Source organism: Mustela erminea, chromosome 15 (genome assembly GCF_009829155.1).
Source record: "Mustela erminea isolate mMusErm1 chromosome 15, mMusErm1.Pri, whole genome shotgun sequence".
NCBI classification, from domain to species: Eukaryota; Metazoa; Chordata; class Mammalia; order Carnivora; family Mustelidae; genus Mustela; species Mustela erminea.
This window is the reverse complement of record NC_045628.1, coordinates 10,458,446-10,471,647: the sequence shown is the minus strand read 5'-3', so window position 1 is coordinate 10,471,647 and position 13,202 is coordinate 10,458,446.

Here is a 13,202-nt window from a genome sequence, read left to right as displayed (position 1 = left end):
TTCCAGCCATCAGCCACTTTCCTTGCTACAGCATTGTGGAGGATAAGAGATGTCTCTTCTATATCCCATGGGAAAACTGCTGCAAAAGCTCTTCAGAAAAACAGAAGAATCACGATTTATATTGTTTTTATCTATTAGAAAGTTGCAACAACAGAAAGATAAAGCCTAAAATCACTTCCACTATTTCTTTGAAGTGATGTCACTTTGAAATATTTAAGACTCGAAGGTCTCTTTGTAATTACAAGTGGCTGCTTGATGGAAAGCCAGTGGAAGGACCTTAAGGACTGCTGGTGGCTACGATGGACCAAATGCCTCGCTTCGCATACAGCACCAGAAGAGTCTTTCCTGCTTCCCAGTGACCGCAAGGCAGCTGCGGAGGCCACTTCTTCCATCTCAAAGGTTGAATAAATAAATCACTGTGTTCCCCAAGCAACCGGGTAGCTTTTCATCAGTCCCACCTGCACAGAAAGCAGGTTGTGACCTCTTAAGAGCTCATCTATTAATTAGAACAGGAAATCGCTCTGGAGTGCCCAACAGCGGCGGTCCTTAGAACAGCTTCTGAGAACTCTTGCCTTATCCTGGAGGAGTATTTCTTCCTTTGCAGGTCTGAGCCATCTGTGGGATGTGAGATGCCATGTTCAAGAGTTTACAGGCATATGGAAGTCTGCATTGTCCATGTGAGTAAGGGAAGATGAGGCAAGGTAGGGAAAGACAGAAAGGGGCGATGTGACTAGGCTTGCGCTGGGGACTACGGATCCAGGCTCACAGAAATCCCAGATGTGGAGAGATGTTATAGAGGAGCTCTGAGCCAGCGAGAAGGGAGCGCAACAAATCCACCTCCTTTGTTCTAAGTAGAGATGAGATATTTTCATGATATTGACAAATCCACCTTCTTTTCTTCAATGTTATAGATGAGATATTTCCCAAGTTCCCTGGTCAGTTTTCTATAAAAGACTGGCCACAGAGGTCCTCAACGGCGACCCATTCTCAGGACCACTCTCACTCTAGAGAACTTTCCTTTTTGTTCTCACCGTCCCTTGATAGACGTTCCTTTCACTTCACCTTATTGTCCGTGAGATTCATCATTAGAGTCGGTGAGACAAGAACCCTGCGACCCAGGGATGGCTAGCAATTTCAAATATTACAAGTAATATGGCTGATGGTGTGCTTGTCTGGATGTTTTAACACAGAACTCAGTGTCCCTGGTAATGCGCCAATGTATCCTGTGTAACCTGACCCCTACCTCTCAGAGACTCCGTCTGCAAATCCTGTCATTTTTTTCTTTAAAATCTCCCCAAGATGTTATCACTGGCATTACTTCCACAAAACCACCCTCATCTGAGCCCCCATCACATACTGTTTGGACTGACTCAGTAGCCTCCAAGGTGACCAAGTTACATCACTCGCCAGCCTTTTCCTTTGCTTTATTTGGCTCTTAAATAGCACCCCTATGTGAGATTATGTTCCATACCAATTGGAATGTGAGCTTCTGTTCATTGTTGTCTCCAGTGCCTATAATAATGCCAGTCATGAAGGAAGCATGTGATGAACACGAGGTTGAACTAAAAGTACCTGAAATTCATAGACATGTTTGGATTTATGCCTGCTGTCTTATTTGCATTGTCTTAATTACACTTTCAAGTTGCTTTAACTGGATTAACTGGTATTGTTTGTTTTCTGCTTTTCCCTTCTGTAGGTTTGGAAATGTACACATCTTATATGTAAACTTGGAATGCTTCCCCTGAAATGCTGAACATTGGCTAGAATGCATAATTATCTAGAAATAGCACAGAAATAATAAACTTTGCCTGGAATTAGTTTTATCTTCTCTTCTCCACACTCCCAACAAAAAGGTAAATTTTATTGCCTTTTGAGTTCCCCTACCTACTCACAATCTCACTTGTCTCCTTCAAAGGCCACGCTGCATGGGATGTCGTCCTTGAAACTTAAACATTTAATACTTATTTTAATGTAACAATTAATTTTACCACCATGATTGTAACTTGTTCCTTGATAAATCTCCCCTCCTCATCCTGAAACTCCTCTCTCCCTATCCTCATCATTTTCATTGTGACATTTCAGGAAGGGTGACTGAATAGTAAACTTTAGAAAAACTTATGTCTGTAGGTGTCTTTAGGTTAAAGCAGATGTCAGGAAACTTTTTTTTTTTTTATGTAAGCTCTACGCCTAGCGTGGGACTTGAACTCAGGACCTTGAGAACAAGAGTCACATGTTTTACTGACTGAGCCAGCCAGGTGCCCCCAGAAAATTTTTTTATTTTAATTAATTAATTAATTAATTAATATTATTTCAGTGTTCCAAGACTCATTGTTTATGCACCACACCCCGTGCTCCATGCAATATGTGCCCTCTGTAATACCCACCACCAGGCTCACCCAACCTCCTACCCCCCTCCCCTCCAAAAACCTCAGTTTGTTTCTCAGAGTCCACAGTCTCTCAAGGTTCATCTCCCCCTCCAATTTCCCCCAACTGACTTCTCCTCTCCTTCTCCCAATGTCCCCCATGTTATTCCTTATGCTCCACAAGTAAGTGAAACTATATGACAATTGACTCTGCTTGACTTATTTCACTCAGCATAATCTCTTCCAGTCCCGTCCATGTTGATACAAAAGTTGGTTATTCATCCTTTCTGAGGGAGGCAGAATACTCCATTGTATATATGGACCACATTTTCTTTATCCATTCGTCCATTGAAGGGCATCTTGACTCTTTCCACAGTTTGGCAATTGTGGCCATTGCTGCTGTGAACATTGGGGTACAGATGGCCCTTCTTTTCCCTCCATCTGTATCGTTGGGTAAATACCCAATAATGCAATTGCAGGTCATAGGGAAGCTTTAGATTTAATTTCTTAAGGAATCTCCAGACTGTTTTCTAAAGTGGCTGCACCAACTTGCATTCCCACCAATGGTGTAAGAGGGGGTTCCCCTTTCTCCACATCCTCTCCAACACACGTTGTTTACTGTCTTGTTAATTTTAGCCATTCTGACTTGTGTAAGGTGATATCTCAGTGTGGTTTTGATTTGAATCTCCCTAATGGCTAATGATGATGAACACTTAGGAAAGTTCTTTAAATGTTACAAATAATAAGTGTTTTAGGCTTGCAGGCCACATGGTCTTGGTTACAGCCACTCAACTCTGCCATTGGAGTGCAAGCAGCCACGGACTCTGTATATAAAGGCAACAGGTTAAGTGAATGGGCACTCTGTGACCCAAGAAACTTTCACTTATAAAAACAGGTGGCTGGCCATTGACCATACTTTGCTGACATATGTTTTAAAGGATAGTTTGTCTTGGTATAGATTTTTAGGCCCAAAGTTGTTCTCCTTTAGATACTAAAGATAATAGCTTCAGTGTCCGTATGTATTCATGGCTGTAGCTATGAAGGCTGACATCAACCAGATTCTTCTTCCTTTGTAGATAATCAGATTCTACCTCTCTCTAGAAGGTTTTAGGGTGTTATTTGTATTTCAGTGAAGTTTCTCCATGGGTTTTCAATAGCCCACTCCCCAAAAAGTCTATTGAAAGTAAGTTTTTGATAAAGCCAAGCTGAGTTTATTAAACCTACTGTAGGAAGGGAGACCATCACCGTGAGAGGTTCTTAGCAGTGTCTCGGAAGGGGAAAGTCAGGGGGAAGATATTTATAGGGTTCTGGAGCCGGGGCAGGGAACTGATTGGAATTAGGATTGGGCAAAATTCCTAACGAATAGTTTAGGTTTGGTGGACACAGCGGAGCTCAAAGCAAATATTGATGTATAAACTGTTGTTGATAAATGAGCTGTTTGCTCAGGTGTAAACACTATTGTTCTGAGAGGAAAACTGTTTGCCCAGATGTACACACCCTTTGCCCAGACAAATTGGTTTTCAGGAGTTTCCGGAGGTAAACAGCAAGTATTTATTGATTTACAGCCTTATCTTTCTGGGCAAGGATTTCCTGGAACAAATAAGTCATGTTGAAACAGGTGGTCTTGGTTCTTGATCCCAAGAGCTAAGCTAGGAGGACACGACTGTTCTCTAGTATCAATAGTGTCTGAATGATTTTTTTAAAAAAATGATCTTACTGGGTAATGAGTTCTCCTAGAGGCCTTGTGTTTTACTTCAGTTCTGTAAATTTCTAATCAATTATTTCTTTACATTTTGTTTTCATTTCCTCGAGGCTCTTTTGTAATTCCTTTTTGTAATGGATGCTGGGATTAGATTTATTCTACGAAGTCTCTTAATTTTGTGTCTTTTGAGCAAATTCTATGACTTCATTTTCCAATTGATTTGCTCCTCAGCTGTGCCCATTTTGCTTCTCAAGGCATCATATTAAGTTTTCAATATCAACAAGTATGATTTTAATGCTCAACAGCTTTTATTAGTTCTATCTATTCTTTTGATTGTGCTGTTTCTTTAAGCCTTTGGTATAGTTACAAGTCTTCAGAAAAAAAAAAAACTTCTATGATTGCACTATTCAATCTGTTTCTTCAGTCATATGTTTTTCTTTTTCTGTTCATTTTCCCACTCCCCTCTATGTTATGGTGTTGGCTCTCCCCAAATATTTGATTCTTGCTTAGGTATCTTTATGTTAAGATTCCCTGTTACAGATCTGTTGTAACAATTTATGCAGACTGGTTGAGGGGGAGTAGGAACTGCACTGTTTTCAGTGAGCGTGGCAGTAGCTTCTGGCATGTGTCAAGACAGGCTCTCTCACAGCTGGTCCCTAAGGCATACCAGGACCCTGCCCTCTGTCTCTTGCTCCTGGAGGTCCTGGGCCCACTGCTTTATGGAAAGTGAGAATGTGCACCATGGCTGCCTGCTGCCATGCCTGGGGAGGAGGGGGATGCTCGGGGGCTGCCCTCCTGTTCTCGCCTTGGTGGCTCTCCGCGGCTGCCTCCTCCTGGATTCCCTCCCAGTTGGTCTGGTGTGCCTCTGAGGGTTTTAGCAAAATCCCCCCACCTTTATCCCGGGCTGCAGTTTTTTTCTCTTTAATCTACTCTTGCCTACTTTGTAATTTTAAGAGATTCTTTAGAGTTCCTGATTGACCCAGAGTTTTCTTTCTTTCCTCCCACCCTCTCTCACACACTCATTTTCCGCCTCTCCATCTTTGGGATGTACTCTTCAGGAGAGCGATAAGTTTCCAGAAAAGTCTACTCTTAAGGAAAGGAAGCACAAAAGAGTTCCTGGAACGGGCAAAGAAAAATCCAGCAAATAAAACACATAGCTCCTATTCCTACTCATTTCTATTACTATTATCTCATAACCTGCCACAGAATTCAGGAGTATAAAATAACCCTTCCATTATGTTCACAGAGTCTGTGAATCAGGAGTTTGGACAGAGAAATGGGGCTGGCTTGTCTTTTCTCCATGATGTCTAGATCCTCAGCTGGGAAGACTGGAAGCTATAGCGTAACCCAAGGCCAGGGGCTAGAATCATCTATATGTGGCCTTCCACAGCATCTGTCCACATGGGCTAGTCTGGGCTTCCTGACAGCATCCTGGCTGTGTTCTGAGCACCAGCTTCCCAAGGCAGGTGTGTGTGGCATTATTAAGCCTTGGAAGTCACAAAGAGTCAGTTCTACTCACTATACTGGCAAAGCAGTCAATGTCCCGCCCAGACTCACGGGAAGGAGGGAGAGACCCTCTCACCACGGTCACACTGCGAGAAGAGCACGTGGGTCAGGACCTGTTGTGGTGGCAATGTTTGGAAAACGCAATCTGGCTGAGGACACCTTTTGGTCCCAACAATTCATGTGCCTTCCACATGTAGAATATATCCCCTCCCTTCCGCAAGAACCCTGCTGTCAGGTCTTTCACAGCATAATGAGGGGGTGGTTTGAGTAGCAGAGGATCTGCCTAGGATGTAAGTGACAAGCTTCCTCTGGAAACCCGCCCCAAACAAACAGGCCACCCAAGTAAAAATGGTAAGCATCTTGCAGATACTAGAAATATTAGAAATGTCTTCAGGACATTGGAAAAAAGACAAAGCTACCAGCAACCCCAGAAAGGTCCCTAAGAAAACATATAATCTGATCGAAACCAGGGTGCTTCTTATATGTCTTTTACCATCATGTAAAAAAAATAAAAAGATATGTGCTCCATTTCAAAATTAAAGCGGGGGGCTTCTCATGGTTATATCATGTTTGGAGAAGGTAGGTCTTATGGTTGTTTTGTTTTCAGATTTACAGCACACAAGAGAAGTGTAGAGCAAAACACCTTTTTTCTTCTGTATAAAACCATTTTCTAGAATGACCTCAGCAAGGAGAACACAGTTTCGAATGTAAGCGAAGAAGATAACCTCTAGAGTCTGTTGTAGTTCTAAGTCCCATGATTGTTTTCTGAGTCTGAAAAGAGTAAACCCCGGACAGTATTAATTCTGACATTTATTTGCTGCCTTTTCCTGAACTCAGGGATTCTTTCTGACACAGATGTGTCTGGACCATGACAGATGGGAAAGAACCTTCTTCAGTGACCAGAATCTGTGCCGCCAGCCTTGGGAACCCCAAGGAAGCTGCATTTCTTCCCTTGGGCTCCCTGAGCGCTGGATGGAAGGCGACGCCTCAAAATATTTGAGGGCTGCTTGAATACAGATTTTGAGTGGGAATACTTTCCAATTGTTCTCTTTGTTAGTAATACTAATGTGGACCCAAATCCAGGAGAATATACTTCTAAAAACTGCTCAAATTCTCTGTAGAATGTCACTGTATTTGTTATTGTATGTTATTTTATTTGAATGTTTTATGGGCTAGAGCGTTTTTACAAGGGATTTTTTTTCTTTGTAGTTATGTTATTATGTCAGAAAACTGATTTGTGATAATCTGATACAGACCTTCTTTATTTTTTAATTTTATTTATTTAAGATTTTATTTATTTATTTGACACAAAGAGAGAAAGAGAGATCACCAGGAGGCAGAGAGGTGGGCGTGGGGGTGGGGGCGTGGGGGGGGTGGGGAGCAGGCTCCCTGCTGAGCAGAGAGCCAGATGCAGGGCTCCATCCCAGGACCCTGACACCATGACCTGAGCCGAAGGCAGAGGCTTAATCCACTGAGCCGCCCAGGTGCCCCACAGACCTTCTTTAGTCAAATTGTACATCAGCAATTATCTCTTCTAGATTTCCTTCAAAAGGTGAATTATAATTTTTTAAAAAGTAAATAAAATGTGTAATGATTCTTCCTGATTTATTACACATTTCCTTTTTAAAGATTATATTTATTTATTTGAGAGAGAGTGCAGAGCCAGAGAGAGAGAGAGAGAAAGAGAGAGAAAGCTTGAGTGGGGGGGAGGGGCAGAGGGAGAACTAGACTCCCCAGTGAGCAGGGAGCCCCGTTGTGGGGCTCGATTCCAGGCCCCTGGGACCCGAAGGCAGACACTTAACCGACGGAGCCACCTAGGTGCCCCTACATATTTTATTTTATTTTTTAAAAAAGATTTTATTTATTTATTTGACAGAGACAGAGAGAGATCACAAGCAGGCAGAGCAGCAGGCAGAGAGAGAGGGGGAAGCAGACTCCCTGTTGAGCAGAGAGCCCAGTGTGGGGCTCACTCTCAGGACCCTGAGATCATGACCTGAGCCGAAGGCAGAGGCTTAACCCACTGAGCCACCCAGGCGCCCCTCACATTTTATTTTAAAACAATACTTCAGGGAGCTCAATAAAAATAGAAAATTACAGAGCAATGATTACATTCAGATGACACGTGAACCAAAATAAATAATTTGTACTACTTGATTCCTAGCATTGAATTGGCCTAGTAGGAAACCAAGGAAATTATTTTTCCTTTTCTTCACATATTTCCCATCACAGGGTCCAAAAAGGGGGCTTCTGCTATCTCAGCCTCCTTGCAACTGATGGTGTTGGACCTGCTTGAGAAAACCAGAAAGCACTTGAGGACATGTCGCTTATAGCATGGTTATCACTGTTTCCTCCTCCTGATGTCACGCCGTGAGGGTCTGAGCTGGGCTGTGGCAGCCACCTTGCCAGCCATAAGGAGAAGGCTAGAACCTCACAGAGTGGTTGATCCCGTGCCCTGGACAGATCAGCTTTGGAAACACCTGCATCGAGACTTCTCACTGTGTGTGCTAACTAAATTCCTCTGTTATTTCAACAAATGCAACTCAGCAAAGTTTACCAAGCGTGTCTAATGTGTTTGGAGCTGTTTGAGGCACTTTAACAAATCTTGATGAACAAAGATCCTTGACCCCCTGGAGCTAAATCTAGCCTTTCTTAACCAGATACTATTACCTGTAGTTTAAAGCATTCCCTGCTAACATTGGCCGTGTAATGTAATCTTTTGTGGGTTGGTGCAGTTGCGTGCTAAAGCTGGCTCCTACCAGCCTGTAAGAACTTACGCCTAAATCCAGACATTTTGAGAACCAGTTGTTAAACACAGCCATTATTAAAAATTAAACTGTATACATTATAATTAAATCAGTTATAGTAAAAAAACCAAACTCATCACTTCCTGTTTACTGTCTAACTTTTTGAGGTTTTAGCATCTACTGTATTTGTATGATATGAATACTATATAATGGTGTGCTACTGTGCCTCTCTCCCCAAGTTCACATTCAATGTCACTTTGGTAGCTCGAAGTCTGCAATGGTGGGAATATTTATAACACGGGAGTTGACAATTGCTACAAGTTCAGGTTTGATTTATTGGTTTAATGACTGTCTAGACATAAAAAGGGATGGAGAAAATAGTAATAATGCAGATTAAATTTTAAGATTGTCACATCTGTAGCCATTACATGGTGAACAGCACAAAATTTTGAGGAAATAGTCTTCCTGCACTAGAAAAGGATCTGATTCAACAAGGAAGTCAATAATGTCAATGATGACCAAGTGAAAGTCTGAATGTCTTCACTGTGTCACCTTCCTTGTTAATGTAAATAGGAGCATCAACTAATATTCTTGTCAAAATTACATTTGCTTATCAGTTGCCACCACGGTTGATGTAGACACAAAAGTTTGGCAGAAGATCTAGAGAAGTATTCTCTGAGAATCAACTGACTAAAATTTACAAGGAAGACTATCGTATACTTGATCACTGGCAAACTGTGTGAAAATCATCCTTTAAAAGATAAATTTTAAAAATGGCAATAAATTTTTGTACGTATATTTTTATAAGTTTTTTGGATAGACCACTGGTTGAATGAGATCAAGGGGGAAATAGAGTCAGAAAATGAGTAAGAGAAAGAGGAACAGCTTGGCTGCCCAACCCCGAACATTATGTAGGAATCCCTGTTCTTGGAAGCCCACATATGCAGCCAGACTTTGAATCTAGCATTGGGAGCAACTGTGCAACCTGATCGGAAAAGTTAATCCGATCCCACTGGTTACAAAACCCACAAAGTCCCTCATCAGGAGAACTACAAAAACTATGGGCCACATGATTTTGATACAACATGTGTGATTTAGACTATAAAATGGTCCTGAGTTATATGACCATCGTCATTGAAAGTTGAGAACATGCTATTAAGAGGTGATGGGGTCTGTTATCAAAGGAACAAGACTGATACAAAGCAAAGGTCAAGCAAAGCTTTATTTTGCGCCAGTATCAAGAATCAAACAGACTGGTCGGGGCCGTCTCTTACAGAGAGAGCAACGAGCCAGTGAGATTCTAACACACAGAGAAAGTTGCACAGTCATGTTAGGTCACATGCGGGTGGCCAATTGAATTACAATTTACCCTATAGTAGCTGTTCGAACTAGCCTATCACTCTGGTCAGAATTGGCGTCCAAGTTTGGCGCCCAAAAGGCGGGGTTTACATTTTTTGGTGGTTAGGGAGATAGTATGTGTGCTTTTTACTGATTGGATGTTCCACCTGGCCTGACTCATACTTGTATTCCAGGCTCTATTATTAGGAACTGGCCAACCATATTTTACTGGTTTTCTGGACTTGCTTTTAAGTAAGTTCCTCTGGGGTGGGGGGGGCAGGGTCAGTTTAAGTTTTACTGCACAAATAACAAAATGGCTGTTTAACCGAGATGGAGTCGCTCTGGCTACGTAGGCCCTTACAGAGGTCATTCTGCCACCCAATTGTAATGTGTCTTCCTAACATACCTCACCCCATGCTGATAGCCTAAGCCCTACTGAGCCATTAGCATGTGGAGAACATAAAGTAAAACTGAACACAAAAGGGAAACACATACAAATATGAAAAGTTGTTATGGGACTTCCTTGGTGAAATGCTCCTTTACAAACCAAGGACGTCACCCACACATTCTACACATGTGATTTTACTTGTTCCCCTTGTGGAAAAAAATCTGGAATGAACAAATTCTAATTCTTACTATTTTTTTAAAAGATTTATTTATTTATTGTTCTAGAGAGAGAGAGAGAGAGAGCATGAGCAGGAGGGGCAGAGGGAGTGGGAGAGAGGATCTCAAGCAGGCTCCTGGCTGAGACCAGAGCCCCACACAGGGCTTGGTCTCAAGACTCTGAGATTAAACCTGAGGCTTAACGGACCGCACCACCCAGGCGCCCCCCAAGTTCTAATTATTCAACAAGTCACCAGGAGGTTCTGTAGGCCCTTCCTCAAAGGGGAAATAAGTCAGCAAGGGAAGAACATGTAATATTTGCAAAATCCCTTAGAAAAATGAATTCTTCTTTACCCAACAAGTTTGGTGACTGCTGCTCAATGGTGCCACTGGAGAAAAACTGCCCATTAAACCTTATCAAATGCGTTAAGAGAGCGATGACTGGATTCACCATGACCCAGGTTACTAGCATGGGAGCAATTAAGGGTAAGTAAGGCACCTTCTCCTTGTGAAGCAGCTGGTTGAGAGTGCCATAGAGTTGGGCCATGACTTGTCTACAAAACCTTCTTTGTCCATTAACAAGACGAGTCCAGGCCTACCTGGATATTTGGGGAAAAAGAAAAAGAAAAAAAAACAAAACAAAAACTAAAAAAAAAAAACAAAGAAAAAAAAAAAAAAAAAAAAGAAAGAAAAAAAAGAAAAAAAAAAGAAAGAAAAAGGAAAAGAAAAAAAAAGAAAAAAGAAAAATTCATCTCACCAGGAGAGGGCTAAAAATCTGTATGGATAATTTGTGCTTGTTGTTATCATTGTCTTAGATTGATGATTTTTAAAAAAAAAAAGAATAATAATCGGGGTACCCGGGTGGCTCAGTCAGTTAAGCGTCTGCCTTCAGCTCAGGTCTCAGGGTCCTGGGATCGAGTCCCATGTTGGGCTCCCTGCTCAGTGGAGAGTCTGCTTGTCCTTCTCCCTCTGCTGCTAGCCCTGCTCATGCTCTCTCTGTATCAAATAAATAAATAAAATCTTAAGAAAAAAGTATAATAATTTTTGACTGTTTTCAGTATTTTGGGGTATTGAAACTGTCATCTGTAACCTTTTTCCTCATTTCGTTATTTTTTAATTTTTATTTTTTAGATTTTATTTATTTATTTCAGAGAGAGAGAAAGAGAGAGAGCATGAGAGGGGGGAGGGGCAGAGGGAGAAGCAGACTCCCCACTGAATAGGGAGCCCAACGCAAGACTCTAGCCCAGGACCCTGGGATCACGAACTGAGCCAAAGGCAGACACTTAACCAACTGAGACACCCAGGTGCTCCCATTATTTTTTATATAAAAAAAAATCCTCTGTCTCTATTACAATTACCATGACTGTAGCATATTGACTGCACTTGAGTTCCTGTCTGTTATTATAATATCTGCTTAATTGATTTGTACATGAGAAATTAAAATATTATTCCTTTATGTTGACATTAGAAAACCTTACTTCAAAGAATAATTGTAGCTCATTGTAACAATACCATGACGATTCTCATCAGTGAATGTGTAAAACTGAAGTGCAGCGCAGAGACTGACCTGATTACATAGCTCTGTTACTCACCACTGGAGACAGGAGACAGTTTAATACATTGCACAGTTTCATTCAGAACCCATTCTTTTGTTAAAGCTTTTGGTAGGCAGAGCCTAAGAGATGCAATCTCCCTTGATTTTAGCAAGACTTAAAATAAGAAGTTAGGAAGTATGGAAAGGAAAAAAAAAAGCTATTGTGAAGACAGACAATGGTAAGCATTCATCCCTTGGAGATGAGCTCGGCTCACTCAGAAATCTCAGTGGATTCAATACTGTTTGCTTACTGTGCCCTCATACTCCATTTCTGCCTTTATGGAGAAAGGAATTGCAGTGGATGGAAGGAGTTGGCTAGATCCAGGTCTGTACTTTCCCTCCGCTACTTCCTGTGTAATCTTGGGCAAGCCCCTCCATCCCTCTGAGCCTCTGTTTCCTCATCTGTGTAGTGGGGACAGTAAGAGCTATGGCATAGGTTATTGTGTTTATCACATGTCACACAAGTCACGCAAGTAACTTACTTGCCTTTAAGTAAGTTACAGGTCAGCAGGCATTTGAAAACTGATTTGCTATGATTCAGGCATAATATGGTGATTTCTTGCTTGCTGCTGATGGATATTATTGCATTATTCTAGTGAGAGATAGTATGGTTGGAACTCCATACGGAAAAGTGGGAAAATGCTCTTTGGGACGGTGTTGAGTGTGCTAACATCCAATCAAATGAAACATCTCAAGGTTTAAAACCTAGTAATAACCTCACTCTCTCCTATTCTATCCCTACCTTTGCCTCTATAAAAGATAAGACCACACAGTCAACATAAAAACTCACAGTGGTTACCACCCAATCGAAAAAAAAAATGGACAAAGGATTTAAATAGACATTTGTTATGGGTTGAATTGTGTCCCCTCCCTCCAAATGAATATGTTGACCTGCTAACCCTAGTAACTCAAAATGTGACAATATTTAGATAAGGTCTTTAAAAAAGTAATTAAGAGTAAATAAGGTTACTGGGGTGGCCAGTAATACAGTAGGACCGGTGTCCTTACAAAGAGAGATTAGGACACAGGTAGGCACAGAAAAAAGACCCCATGAAGGCATGGCGAGAGGACAGCCCTCTACAAACTATGCAGAGAGACCTCAGAGGAAAGCAAATTTGCCAACACTTTGAACTTAGACTTCCAGCTTTCAGAACTGCGAGAAAATAAATTTCTCTTGCTTAAGCCACCTAGTCTGTGGTACTGTTATGGCAGTTCTAGCAAACTACTACACTTCTCCATCTTCCAAAGAAGATCTACAAATAACCAATGAGCGCATGAAATGATGCTGAATATTACTAGTCAACAGCACATTGCAAGTCAAAACCATGAGACACCATTTCACACCTACTACA